Source organism: Chrysochloris asiatica, unplaced genomic scaffold (genome assembly GCF_000296735.1).
Source record: "Chrysochloris asiatica unplaced genomic scaffold, ChrAsi1.0 scaffold00133, whole genome shotgun sequence".
In the NCBI taxonomy this organism is placed as follows: Eukaryota; Metazoa; Chordata; class Mammalia; order Afrosoricida; family Chrysochloridae; genus Chrysochloris; species Chrysochloris asiatica.
In genome coordinates this window covers 6,416,030-6,431,904 of record NW_006408651.1, presented here as the reverse complement: position 1 = coordinate 6,431,904, position 15,875 = coordinate 6,416,030, and positions in this window count along the sequence as shown.

Below are 15,875 nucleotides of genomic sequence, written 5' to 3'. Positions count from 1 at the left end.
CCTGCTCTTGTTTTGGCTGACAACATGGAACTTTCCCACCATCTCTTTCCACAGATGTAGCCAATTTGATTTCTGCGTATTCCATCTAGAATGAATGGTCCATGTGTATAGTCATGTTTTATGTTGATTTAATAAAGATATCTGTAATGAAGAAGTAATTGGTCTTGCAAAATTCTATTATACAATCTCTATCATTGTTTCTGTCACCAAAACCATATGGTCAAAACCTGTACTTTGCTGAGCACCTAGATGATATTTGTAGCAAGCTCTTTAAACTCACGGTAGTCTTTTATCAGATACCATCTGGTGCTTTTTCAAAACTTCAAACAAGAATGATATCTCCATTAGGCTTATTATAGAGTTAAGCAGAGCCAAATGCACATTATCTTAACCAGAACCATTTCTTTCCCTCTAAACACACTGACAGTAAAGGCCTACTATGAGCAGAATGAAATTTTAAAATATCATTATCCTTTATGAAGATGACCTAATTTATGAGATGGATTACTATATGGGCAGTATATTTTCATTTTGAGAAATTACGAGTACACTTTATATCTTTTTGTTGTTGCTAAATGTCATTGAGTCAATTCCAACTCATAGAGACCCTGTATAGGGTTTCCAAGGTATGTAATATTCCACAGTTCTAACAGCAATAATATGATGAATTGATCTAAAAAAGTACAGATTCAGAAATGCTAATGAAGGCATATGTAACGGAAAACCTTGTGGCTAAGACACATAGAAATATTCAGTTGTACAAAGTAATAAAACTTAAGTTATGGAACAAAACTATCAAAAAGAACAATGAGGGTCAGTCATAAGGCAATGATTTCAAATAACACCCATTCACTAAAGCAAACTATTTGTCTATAGAAATTTAAGACATAAAGTATAATAGTAAAGAATATGAAAATAGATACCAATATAATTTTCTACCAGTCCATAAACTCATGTTGCCATGGAAAGGCAATCTCAAAAGCAAGAGAGATTTGAATAAAGTCCAGTTAACCCAAAGTCCAGAACCTTGGAAATAGCCATCTTCCATTTCTGCCCACTAAGGTTTGGAAGCAAATTACTGGTCTTTCTCCCATGATTTCTGGATGGACTGGAACCTTCAACCTTTGGGCTAACAGTCCAGTAGCTAACCAATCACACCACCCAGAGAGTCCACTTAGTGTGTAGGAAGTGTTAAAAAAAAGAAAAGAAAACATTGTTGTTAAGTCTGGTCGAGTTGGTTCTGTCTGACTCATAGCGACCCTGTATAGGGTTTTCAAGGAGAGGTTGGTGAGTTTGAACTGCTGACCTTGTAGTGCAAACCAACTTTGTGGTCCAGTGCTTTATCTCACAGCACCACACCACACCAGGACTCCAGACAAAGCTTGGTAGTGGTGGTGGTGTGCTGTGGAATCGGTACCGACTCATAGTGACCCTGTACAGGGTTTCCAAGGCTGTAAATCTTTATGGGAACAGAAAACCTTATCTTTCTCCCATGGAATGGAGGGTAGTTTCTAACTGATAACCTTGAGGTTAGCAGCCCAATTTATAAGACTGTAAATCTTTATGAGAGCAGACAGTCTCATCTTTTTCCCATGGAGAAATACAGGTGGTTTGAACTGCTGACCTGCGATTGGCAGTGTAGAGTCTAACCCATAGCACCACCAGGGCTCCTCCTAGTGCCTACCTGCATTTTCCACCTCTGGGGTTTAGTGGAATACTCCTATTCCATTTTCAGTATGTGTTGCTATCTGGTGGGGTACTGTATAACTAACTAACTGTGTGAATCTGAAGAAACGGGTCTCATCCCACAAATCTCAGTACCAGAGATCCCTCAGGATATATGTATCCCAATAATTATACCAAAAGACATATTACCTCAAAAACTTTTTTTCCATTTCATTCAAAATACCTTCCATTACTGGAGACACATAGTTTCAACAAAAAATTCAAAGCAGAAAATAATTCAGTCTTGAAAGAATTAACTAATCATATACATAAATATGCTTATTGCTGGTTAGTGCCATTGAGTCAGTTCTGACTCACAATACCCCTGTATAGGGTTTCCAAGGAGTGTCTGGAGGGTTTGAACCACCAACCTTGTGGTTAGCAGTCCAGTGCTTATCCTACAACTTTACATGCATATGAGGTGGTTTCAATAGTTCATGGTAAAATTCCATTATCTTTTAATTTCATTTTTTCCACACACTCTTTGAAGTCCTCTCACAGATATATATGTGTGTGTGTGTGTGTGTGTGTGTGTTTGTGTGTGTGTAGACAGAGAGAGTCCTGGTGTGGTGCTGTGGGTTAATGCACTGGACTTCAAAGTCTGTTTGAAACAGAAGCTCACCAGCTGTTCCTCAGAAACCCTATACAGGGTCGCTATGGGTTGGAACTCACTCGATGGCACTTAACAACAACAATATCTACATAGGAATATAAGGTTTCCAAGGATCAGCCAGTGGGATTGAACTTCCGACTTCGTGGTTCGCAGTCAATATATATATATATTAAGAGAGAGAGAGAGAGAGACAGAGAGACAGAGAGACCTGGTGTGGTGCGGTGGGATAATGCTCTAGACCACAAGGTTGGTTTACCGCATGTATATGGAGCTCTGGTAGCATAGTGGTTAAGAGTCGAGCTACTAACCTCAAGGCCTGCAGTTCAAAACTACTAGTGGTTCCATGGGAGAAAGATGAGGCTTTTGACTCCCATAAAAATTTACAGCTTTGGAAACCCTATGCAGGGTTATGAATCAGAATCAACTCCACAGCACACCACACCACCAGTGGTTACAAATCAGGCTGTGAACTGTAAGGTCAGCAGTTCGAAACTACAAGCTGTTCTGTGGGAAAAAGATGAGGCTTTCTGCTCCTGTAAAGATTTATAGCCTCGGAAACCCTGTACAAGGTCACTATGAGTCAGAACCAACTCCACAGCACATAATCACCACCATATATATATATACATACATATTCCTGGTGGCGATTGTTGTTGTTAGGTGCCATCAAGTCAGTATTGACTCATAGCAACCCTATGCACAACAGAATGAAACACTGCCCTGTCTTGGACCAACCTCACAATCATTGCTATACTTGAGCCCATTGATGCTGCCACCTTGCCAATCCATCTTGCTAGGGGTTAAACACTGCTAATTGAAAGATCTATGGTTTGAAACCACCTGCCACTCCTCGGGAGACAGATGTGGCAGTCTCCTTCCAAAAAGACTCAGAGACTCTTATAGACTCTATCCTATAGGGTCACTATGAGTCAAAATTTACTCACTGGAAGTGGGAATTATATATGCATATGTTATTCTTGTTGGTAAGTGCTGTCGAGTTGTTTCTGATGCATAGTGACCCTGTATAGAGTTTGCAGGAGCAGAGAGCCTTATCTTTCTCCTGCAGAGCAGCTTGTGTGCTTGAACAGCTGACCCTGTGCCATATTTGGGAGTGCGGTGGCTCCATATGATAAGCACTGGACTGAAAACACAAGGTTGGCAGTTCATATCCACCAGCCACTCCTTGGAAACCCTATACAGAGTAGCTATGAGTCTGAATAGACTTGACGGCACTTAACAACAAGCTAAGAATTATGCTGTTGATATGTGCTGATCTGAACTTTCTTAATTAGGTTCATGGGTGATTTGTTGTACAGTTTGATAGTTTGAAGAACTATTTTGCAGCTATAACTGCTGGACATGACCCCTATTACCTTTGTTCTTCAGAGGGGAGGTAGCTCATAGACAAGGCATCATTACCTTTAAGTAGCAGCGGCTGAGTGTGAGGGGAAAGCAGCCTTCTGTTCCTTCCCCCTCTATTCAAGCCTCAAGGAACCTTTCAGCAGCCTGATGAAATCCCACTCACTCTATCAATCAGTACAAGTTAAATAAAATACGTTCGAGATCTAAGAATAATTTTCAGAACATCATGTGAAGTAGAAATCACGTATTATTAACATCACTTTAGAAATTAAGAAACACCATGTAGAAAAGTCGCTTAACTACCTAAGGGTGGCTTATTTACACACTCAACTGTTACCTCTTAAGGTCTTAACTACCCAGCTTACATTACCAACTTAAAACACTCATTTCTAATCTTCCTAATGCCATCGACTTAATTTAGACTCACAGCGACCCCGTGTGTGTCAGAGTAAAACTGTGCTCCATAGGGTTTTTGTTTTTCATGTTTTATTGTGAATTATGTGATAGTTTACATGGGAGAACATTAGTTTTACATTCATCCTGTTTCATTGCCATTGTTGCAGTCCCCTCCATGGATCATCAACCAATCAAAGGGTATGCACTACAAGCCTGCCCCCTGTCGTCAGCACACAGCCCCTCTCTGTCTCTGTGTCTGAAGTCCCCAACTGCTCCATTTCTCCACGTCATCGTCTCTGCCTCTGTCTCAGGCATCACTGCTTCTCTGGGTAGGGTCCCGCTCTCTGCTCTTCTCCCTTGATGGTCTCAGGAACCTCCACTCCTATACTGCAAAGTTAATCACTCCCCTCCTTGCTATAAAAAGTCTACCTTTACATTTCAACCCCTCACAATCAGTCCTGATAACAATTATTCACTATTGTATCACAAGAGACCCATCCGCATTTCATTTCATCAGCCCCGCCTAGACAGATTGGATACTACTCAGTGGAGATTCTATTTTGAAGATAGCATAAGGTCGCTATGAGTCGGTACCGACTCGATGGCAACTAACAACAACAACAACGGAGTCTTGGTGTGGCGCTGCAGGATAATGCGTTAGACTGGGAGGTCAGTTTGAAACGCATGGATTAGTGATTCAAACCCATCAGCCACTCCTCGGAAACCCTATGTAGGGTCGCTATGGGTCGGAACCGACCAGAAGGCACTTAACAACAACAATAGTAACTCAACAGTTAAGTACTTGACTGTTAACAAAAAGGGTTTTGGTTCAAATCCACCCAACAGCTCTGAGGGAGACAGACATGTTGATCTATTTCTGTAATGATTGTTGTTGCTGTTTGTCGTTGTTAGGTGCCATCAAAGTATCCCGACTCATAACAACTCTGTATAGGGTTTCTGAGGAGTGACTAGTAGGCTTGGACCACCGACCTTGCAGTCAGAAGTTCAGTGCTTATCCTAGAGTGTTTTATTACACTGCGTTGCCTATATAGGGTTTCCAAAGAGTGGCTGGTGAGCTTGAATTACCGACCTGAGGTTCAAACTGACCTTACTGTACAGTGCTTACCCTACAGCGCCACATTGCCACACTAGGACCCCTGTCTCTGCACAGATTACAGCCTATAAAACCCTATAGGGAAGTTCTATTCTTACATGGCATTGTTAAGATTTAAAAACTGACTCAAAGGCACCTCATAACAACATTGTTGTTGTTACATGCCGAGGAGTAGTTTCTGACTCATAGCGACCCTGTACAGGATTTCCAAGGTTGTAAATCTTTACAGGAGCAGAAAACCTCATCTTTCTCCCACGGAACAGCTGGTAGTTTCAACAGCTGACCATGAGATTAGCAACCCGATTCATAACCACTACGCTACCAGATCTCCTTACCTAATAACAATAGAACATTCAAATCCCTGAAATGATGAAAGGACTTTGAATTAATCTATTAGGTAATAGAAAACAACTGCAAACTCTTTTTTCAATTGACAGGATGAGTTTGGGCATACGAATATGTCACTGGTGCATATGATTTGGGAGATGAGCACTGTGGAGGGGAAAGGGGAGATGAAGGTTTTGTCATAATCCATATGTGAGATGATGAAAACTGGACTGCAACAGATAGTTGAATGGGGAAATTAAAAGAGGATAGAACCTTAGAATTGCTGAAAAAAAAAACTTAATTTGATTCACAAGTATTCATCAAGTGCCTAGTAAATCAAGAGACTCAACTATAGCACAGAAAATCAATAGTAAACAAGCCAAATATGTGCCTTACCCTTGCAGCATTTACCTTCTATTGAGGGAGGTAGACAATCGAAAAGCAGGCGATCACATAACAGTGTGATAGCTATCTGATAGGAAAAGTGGGGCATATTCTCCATGGACACATATAGAGTGATATTGACCCAACAGAGTGCAGAGTCTGGGAAGGGATGTTATCCGAATAAGGAGACATCTGATATAAGTGAATAGGGTTGAAGGAAGAAAAGTACTCTGGACAAAGGAAACAGTGTGAATTTCAATGAAAACAATTTGCACACATCAATGCAATACACACAAAGAACACAGCATATCTTGGAAGCAGCTTTTACCTTAAAATAATTTCTTCTTAGGAGTTGAAAGAACCTGGCTTCTTTCTGAACTTGAAGATAATGGAAACTGGGTTTGCCTTCCTACCTTCTTTCATTTTTTTCTTGGAAATATTTAGTCTCAAAGCATAGAAGGAAGGGTCAAGATCCTTGCTCCAGGCAGCTGCCATCTAAAACAATAGCATGATAAACTTCAAGATATGTATAAGAATGAACAGGGTTTGGGGGCAATATATTAATATGTCTTTATATTTTATTTGTAGTGATACCTCCCGTTCTCTGCTTACAGCTGACTGCCTAAGTCATTTCTCTAATTACAAAGTGATACTTTCAAGGGCAAAGGGGAGATGACCGAGGATGGCAATGGAGTGACAGTTAAATATATGAATCAAACTTTACGGACCACTATAACTGATGATGACCTTTTTAATAAAATAAATAAAGGTAGAAAAATAGATTTGGAGGAACTATACAAGTTTAATGGTTAGCACACTGAGTCTCAGGTGCCTGTGGAATATCCAGATGGAGACATCCATTAACTCAGGTAAATCTGGAGCTCAGAAAAGAGATCAAGATACCGTGTATAAAAAAGAATGTCTTTAAAAAGAAAAAGAGGTTTGAAGCAAAAATGTTAACATCTGTTCAATGTTTGGAGATAAAGGTGAATCACTTGCAGAGCTTTTTTTCATGAGCTAATAATATTACAGAATTGTCTTTCTATTAAATGATATATTCCCCAAGTAAAGAAACTTTAGAGGAATCATTTAACAATATGGTGCTGTAGGATAAGCACTGGACTGCTAACCACAGGTTAGCAGTTCAAATCCACCAGCCACTCCTCAGAAACCCGATAGAGGGTCTTTCTGAGGAAGAAAAGACTCAAATGCCCTTAAAACAACAACCATAACAATAACACCTGTCAATGAAATGCAGCCTTGTGCCTTCAGATCAATTTACCTAGAAACCACAAAGACAAGCAGAAGAAAAATCTGTTCATCCTTTTCTCTCTTGTCTTATCTCCGTCTGTCTCCCTTATCTCTTGTTCTCCACCTTTCTATTTTGTCATGCTCGTCTCTCTCTTTTTCACATTCCCCTTTCTCAAACATTCTTTACTGTTTCTGTTCTCCTATAGACCTTACATGTGTTGTCACCTTTCCCTTCCATAGGATTATGCTCTCCACCTCTTCCTCTGTACCGTTCAGCTTTCCACAAATCACAGTGTGGCCTGAGAAAAGATGGTGAATGATCTCCACAGAATTCACCTACCCACCCTAAGGAGGATCCAAACTCCAAAACCAATACATGAATCCCAATCATGTTCCCAAGGAAAAATATTGCATTACAGCCCAATCAACTCTCTGTAACTCTCTTACTGTGTTCTTCAGACTGACCTTGTTCTTGCGTATCTGCTTACCTCTCAGTTCCTCACTTAGCTTCAAGCCTGCATTGGAAGCTAATGTGGTGATCAGAAGAGACTAAACATTATTGTCAATGTCAAATTTCTGAACATCTAAAGGTTTCGGATAAATATTTTCATTCCCCTTGGTCAGTGACAAAGTTACTAAACACCCAATTTGAACATCTGTATTTTAATCTCTGTTCAACATTTCAGTAATTTTTTTTTTTTTTTTTCTGATTCTCCATCCTAACATATCTTAAATACTTTAATTTCTCCCTGAATTCATCTCTGGCTACTTTAACTCACTTTATTATTTCACTTTTCTCAACTAGCATAGTATTACTGTTAAACTAACATACTAGGAATTAATCTAGTCATACATTTGCTTGTATTGTAATTTAAATATTTCACCAATGAAAGTTTTGATTTTTTCAATCCCTATCATGGTGCCATCCAAATTTGAGTTTGATAGAAATAAGTAGTAATTCATGCTCATTTCTAGGTTATCATAGACAGATAAAAAGTGAGGAATGATAAAAGTAAGCTAGAATGGCAGCATAGTTTTATGTGTTGTTATGGAGTGAATTATGTGCCCCAGAATATTTCTGGAGTCTTAATCCCATTATTTACAAATATAACTCTTTTGCAAATGGGGGGGGGGGTTCTCTTATATTAACACTATTATATCCGTATAGACTGCGTTCTAAATCTAATCACTTCTGAGTGATTAGATGTAGAGATACACACACAGGGGGAGACAGATGCCAAAGGAATATCAAGGATTGACAGCGGACAAAAGAAACTAGACAGAAACCCATAAAAAGAATTGACCCAATTGATAGTCTCCAGAATTGTAAGAAAACAAATTTCTGCTCTTTGAAGTCACCCACTGATGTTATTTCTGTTCTGGCAGTACTAGGATAATGAAGTCATGTGCAAAACAGTGCTATGCCTTCACCAACCTGCCCCCACACCTCACTCCACCACACAGTTTGGAATGCCAAATGGCATATATGTCCTGGACCATTTATCTTTGGAAAGGATGTGTATTGTACTAGAACATAAGAAGGATAGACTTACCCAATTTTACAATAATTCTCCCCAGAGGTACTCATTCCTCAGAGCACAAACTATCATATAATAAGCCAGTTGTCATATTATTTTCTAAATGAAATTTATTTTTATGCTATCCCTGAGGCTTCATTTGAGTATAGTCAGAATGGATGCAAATTCAAGTGTTTGTAGCAGAACTGTAGGTGATCCTGCTGCCTAATTAGGATAAACACTAAATGTAATTTATATATAGACGATAGACATAATGAGATAGATAGGGCAAAGTTACAGATAGAGTATATACATGCATATCATTTAATGAACATTTACTCTAGATGAGGAGTCCTGGTGTAGCACTGTGGGATAACACACTGGACCACCATGTCAGTTTGAACTGCAAGGTTGGTGATTCAAACTCACCAGCCACTCCTCAGAAACTCTATGAGTTGGAACTGACTTGATAACACTTAACAACAACAGCAAATTCTTTCTGTGGAACCCTAGTGTGCTGTTGTTGGATAAGTACTGTACTGCTAACCTCAAGGTTGATGGTTCAAACGCACCAGCTACTCCTCAGAACCTGATACAGGGTCACTATGAGTTGGAACTGACTCAAAGACATGTATCAACACCAACAACAAACTATCATTTAACTTGATCATCACTTAAATACTTGATAATACCTGAAAAGTTCTTTCTCCAAGATGATGTATAGAAATTTTGGGCTCTGGAGGGACTGTGACTAAATGGTACTAGACCACAGGTTGGTTTGAACTGCAAGGTTGGTGATTCAAACTCACCAGCCACTCCTCAGAAACTCTATACAGGGTTGCTATGTGTCAGAACCGACTTGACGGCACTTAATAACAACAGAGAATAAACTCTAGACTTCGAACTACAAAGTCACTGATTTGAGCCTACCAGCTGCTCTGTGGGAGAAAGATGAGGCATTCTGCTCCTGAAAAGATTTACAACCTTGGAAACTATACATATAGGGTCACTATGAGTCAGAACTGATGCAACAGCACATAACAACGACATTTCTTCCAACACTATGATCATCCTGAAAACTGACTGTATAAAGAGATGAAGTTTCATTACTAATTAGCTTTAAAACTGAAAGAGATAGTCATCCCTCTGGGATTAATTTTTTTTAACTGTGAAGCAATTAGAATTGCATTCAAAGCATTTGAAGGAATTCCATAGCTGAATTTTTCTATGTGTACAAGATCTTAGCCATATCCCTTACCATTCACCCTCAACACACATATAATCATAGTCAACCTGCTAATTTCACTCACATGTTCAAGATCTTTGCTCTGGAATTGTTGGCTTCAGGAAGCCGTCTCAGTCCTCTCATGCTTTGTATATCTTTGTCCATGCCCATTCAGTATATACCTTTGTCATAGGATTTATCACATTCACCTGTAATCATTGATTTTCCTATTAGTCTTTCCTACCTAACAGAACATGGGAACACTGAATGGTTTTAAATTTAAAAAGGTGTGTGACAAGGTTGTATTCTTTCAACATACTTATTCAACCTGTATGCTGAGCAAATAATACGAGAAGCTGGGTTATATGAAGAAAAATGTGGCATCAGGATTGGAGGAAGATTCATTAACAACCTGCAATATGCAGATGATACAACCTTGCTTGCTGAAAGCAAAGAGGACTTAAAACATTTACTGATGAAGATCAAAGAGGACAGTATTTTGTCCTCTTGGTATTGATTACATTTCAATGTAAAGAAGACAAAAATCCTCACCACTGGACCAATAAACAACATTCTTATCAACGGAGAAAAGATTGAAGTTGTCAAGACCTTCATTCTTCTTGGATCAACTATCAACACTCATAGAAGCAGCAGTCAAAAAATCAAATGTAGAAAAAAAAAAGCAAATCTGTTGCACCAGAACTTTTTAAAGTGTTGAAAAGCAAAGATGTCAGCTTGAGGACTAAGGTGCGCTTGACCCAAGCCATGGTATTTTTAATAACCTCATATGCATGGGAAAGCTGGACAGTGAATAAGCAAGATTGTAGAAGAATTGATGCTTTTGAGTTATGGTGTTGGAGGAGAATATTGAAAGTGCCATGGGCTTCCAAAAGAACCAACAGATCTGTGCTGGAAGAAGTGCAGCCAGAGTGCTCCTTGGAGACCAAGATGGCCAAACTTCGTTTCTCATATTTCAGACATATTGTCAGGAGGGACCAGTCGCTGGAGAAGAATATCATGTTTGGTAAGGTGGAGGGTCAGAGAAAAAGAGGAAGGCCCCAATGAGATGGACTGGCCAGGTGACAACATCGATGGACTTAAGTGTGGCAATAGTAGTAGGGTTGGCCCAGGATCGGGCAGTGTTTCGTTCTGCTGTGCAGAAGGTCACTTATGAGTTGGTACTGATTCGATGGCACCTAACAACAACAACTGAAGTATACATTCCTGCCTTAGGAATTGTGTCCATGTCATTCATCTCTGTATGGTAGTTTCTCGTATAGGGCATGGCACTAGAAATACCCTAATAGTGAATTAATAAATGGTAGCAATGTATGGCCTCTCTAAGTCTGAGAAAAAAGGTCCTGTGTATGTTTGTCAGTTATAGCATGTGCTATTCTGATGAGAAGGGACTGATTAGCTTATCTGTTTGCCCATCAGCCTGGCAGCTGTATGGGGCGAGGACCAGGTCCCATGTCCCAGTGCCTAGCACTGTGTTGTACCTTGAATCAGTTACCTCCCTCCTCATGCCCTCCTGGAGGAGGGGAATGAATATTCTTTGAGGTCCTTCCCCTTTCTAATGGTCAGATCTGTTTGCATATCTCACTGCTTCAGGCAGCAGGTAGAAAGATTTCTCTTGTCCCTTTAATATGTTAAGATAAATAGTAACAATGAGCGGAGCCTAAGTGAAATCCAAGAACACTTCCAGCTCCAAAAATATGAAATATAATTCAATTAGATTCCACCTTCCTTCCCTTTCCCACACAAAGCCCTGCTCTCCAGCCCAGTGTACATTAGAGAAAACAGGATTTCACTGCCATGAACAGCCATCTGAGGACTGATGTTATAAACACTCTCTGGGACTTTATAACAGTTGGAAGAGCTGAACTGCTGTCGATTCAAAGATGGGTCCAGCTGCTCTCCCGGATGAAGGATTACAGGGAGAAGATGCTGAAACAACTTTTATAGATTTTACCGGCAGTGGTTTTCGGCAGACTGGAATTGAAACAATAATTGGTGAAGATGTTTTAGAGGTCACCAGTGAGCAGGGGAAAGCTTTCTGGCTTTCTTTAATCATCATTTCTGCCTAAACTGGATAATGACCTTGTGTACAATAGCTTGAAAGATGAATTTATATGGGGTCTAAGTCTAGGAACATCTCTAAACAGCAGCATATAGCCTTTCAGAAACAAGTGCTGGGATGATAGTCAAATGTTTCCCTTTCGAAGACTCTCTGTTACTGATTCAGCTTGCTAAATAACTGCCCTCCTTTTTTATCAGAAAAACAACCATCTAAATTAACAAATAAGCAAAAACTATTAGCTGATAATTCTGGTAATGAAGATGTGGAGTGGGGAGAAGATAGAGATGTTAGCTTCTTCTTCCTGGCTAAAAATGACCTTAAAAGATGCTGTTAAATAATAAATGTCCATTAACTAGTCTTGAAATGATTGCATTTAAACTCATTTTATGATCATAAAGACTTGAACTACATTTTACATTCTAGTGCAGTAAGATAAAAGTGTTTTATAGTTCAGACAGTAGTTAATGGCAGAGGAATTCCTGTGAGAAGGAATAACTCTCAGGGCATCAAAGAACTCCCCTCCCTGCAAAAATGAAATAAAATCAAATCATTGCCATTGAGTAGATTCCAACTCTTAGTGACTCTGTAAGGCAGAGTAGAACTGCCCCATGGGGTTTTGGAGGCTGTAAATCTTTATGGAAGCAGACTGTCTCATCTTGCTTCTGCAGAGTGGCTGGTGAATTTGAACTATCAATTTCTCAGCTAACCACTGTGCCATCAGGACTCAATGACAATGTCTCCCAAACATGGCCTCACCAAGCTGTGATGTCAAACTCCTCTTCTCCCATCAAGAGATGAACCAGGAAGCACATCTCGAAGGCGAGAAAGCTGCTTCTAAGATGTTGTTTTCAAAAGGCAAACATGTGCCCTTGTGTTTTTAAAATGATTGTATATTCCTGAGGGCTTTAGTAAACATCAAAAACAAAAACAGAGGGAACAGAAGTAAATCATTTTGAATGGTGATACATGGAGGGGATTGTAATCATTGCAATGATATGAAATTTGACAGGATGATTGCAAAACTGATGTTCTCCCATGTGAACGATCACTCAATGCACAATAAAAGCTTTAAAAAAAAAAAGGCAAATATGTTACTAGACCAAAGGGGAGGCTATGTATCTAGCCTCCACCACAAGTACGTTAAGGTTTCTCCAAATACATACTTGGCACATTAGTTGTTTTTGTTAAGGGCCCTTGAGTCGGTTCCAAACCATAGCGATCCTGTATAGGGTTTCCAAGGAGTGGGCCTGGTGAGCTTGAACCGCCAACTTTGCAATTCAAACCAAACTTGCAATCCAGCACATTAGCCTACAGCGCCACACCAGGTCATATTAAAGGGTAGAGGAAACCTGCTAATATTTACTGGCATCCTAGAGTGATGTGAACTGTAGAAAGATAGGATATTATTTCATCACGGGCAGTTCTGTTCATGCTTTTCTTTGCATGTTGTTGTTGTTGTTAGGTTCCATCAAGTCAGAACTGACTCATAGTGACCCCATGCACAGCAGAATGAAACAATGTCCGATCCTGGGCCAACCTCACTATTGCTGCCACACTTGAGTCCTACAATGCCACCTAGCCAATCCATCTCGTTGTGGGTCTTCCTCTTTTTCTCTGACCCTCCATCTTACCAAACATGATATCCTTCTCCAGCAATTGTCCCCTCCTGACAATATGTCCAAAGTATGAGAGACGAAGTTTGGCCATCTTGGCCTTAAAGGATCACTCTGGCTGCACTTCTTCCAAAATAGATCTATTGGTTCTTCTGGCAGCCCATAGCTCTTATAGTATTCTCCTCCAACACCATAATTCAAAGGCATCAATTTTTCTACAGTCTTCCTTATTCACTGTCCAGCTTTCCCGTGCATATGAGGTTATTGAAAATACCATGGCTTGGGTCTGGCGCACCTTAGTCCTCAAGCTGACATCTTTGCTCTTCAACACTTGAAAAAGTTCCTGTGCAGCAGATTTGCCTAATGCAATATGTTGTCTGATCTCTTGACTGCTGCTTCTGTGGGTGTTGATAGTTGATCCAAGAAGAATGAAGTTCTTGACAACTTCAATCTCTTCTCCATTGATAAGAATGTTGTTTATTGGTCCAGTTGTGAGGATTTTTGTTTTCTTGACATTGAGATGTAATCCATACCGAAGGCTGTGCTCTTTGATCTTCATCAGTAAATGTTTTAAGTCCTCTTCACTTTCAGCAAGCAAGGTTGTATCATCTGTATATTGCAGGTTGTTAATGAATCTTCCTCCAATCCTGATCCACGTTTTTCTTCATAAAACGCAGCTTCTCGTATTATTTGCTCAGCATACAGGTTGAATAAGTATGGTGAAAGAATACAACCTTGTTGCACAACTTTTTTAATTTTAAAACATTCAATGTTCCCATGCTCTGTTCGAACAACTGCTTCTTGGTCCAGGTACAGATTCCTCATGAGTACAATTAAGTGTTTGGGAATACTCATACTTCGCAATGTTGTCCATAGCTTGTCATGATCCACACAATTGAAAGCCTTTGCATAGTCATTAAAGCATAGGTAGACATCTTTCTGATATTCTCTGCTTTCAGCCAAGATCCATCGGACATCAGCAATGATATCTCTGGTTCCACAGCCTCTTTTGAATCCAGCTTGAACCTCTGGAAGTTCTCTGTCAATGTATGATCGCAACCATTTCTGTATTACCTTTAGTAAAACTTTACTAGCGTGAGATATCAAAGAGATTGTCCGATGATTTTTGCATTCTGTTGGGTCACCTCTCTTTGGTATGGGCACAAATACGGATCTCTTCCAATCAGTCGACCAGATAGTTGTCTTCCAAATTTCTTGGCAATGATGAGTGAGTGCCTTCTGTGTCACCTCACTTTCTTGAAAGATTTCAGTTTTCATTCCATCAATTCCATGTGCCTTTTTCTTTGCCAATTCCTTCAATGCACTTTTGACTTCCTCCCTGAGTATCATTGGCTCTTGATCATATGGTACCTCTTGAAATGGTTGAACATTAACCATTTCCTGTTGGTACAATGACTCTGTGTGTTCCTTCCATTTTCTCTTGCATATCACCTACAATATTGATCATCATCATTATTCTGAGTTTTTAAATGGTAGTAAAACTTATGTTACAAAATGGTCATTTTAACCATTCCTAAGTGAACAATTCAGTGACATTAATTCCATTCACCATGTTGTACAATTATGACCACTATGCATTTTCAAAATCTTTCTTCATAATAGGAAATGCAGTATTCATTGAGCAATAACTGTCTATTCTCCCTGCAGCAGCCTCTCATAACTACCGACAAACTTTGGTCTTAATGCATTTGCTATTTTAGATTCTTCATGTAAGCAGAATACTACAGTATTTGTCTATTTGTGTCTGACTTATCTCATACAACATAATGTTTTCAACGTGTCAGAACTTCGTTTCTCTTTATGATTGAGTAACATTCCATTGTACACCATATTTTGTTTGTCTGGTCATCTGTTGATAGCCATTTAGGTTGTTTCCACCTTTAGGCTATTGTGAATAGTGCTACAATGAACATTGGTGCAAAGTGTTTGTTTTAGTTCCTGCTTTCAGTTCTTTGCTATTTAAACCTAGGAGTGTAACTGCTGGGTCAGATGATATTTAAGTACTTAATTTTTTCAGGAAGTGTCAAACTGTTTCCACAGCAGCTACTTCATTTTACACTTCCCTCAGCAATGGATGAGAGTTCAAGTTTCTCCATATTTTTGCCAGCAGTTGCTACTTTCCATTTTTCTGATACAAGTTGCCCTGGTGAGTATGAAGTAGTATCTCACTGTGGTTTTGATTTGCATTTCTCTAAAGGTGGGCAAAAGAGGAGTCCTGGTGACACACAGTTAAATGTTGAGCTGCTA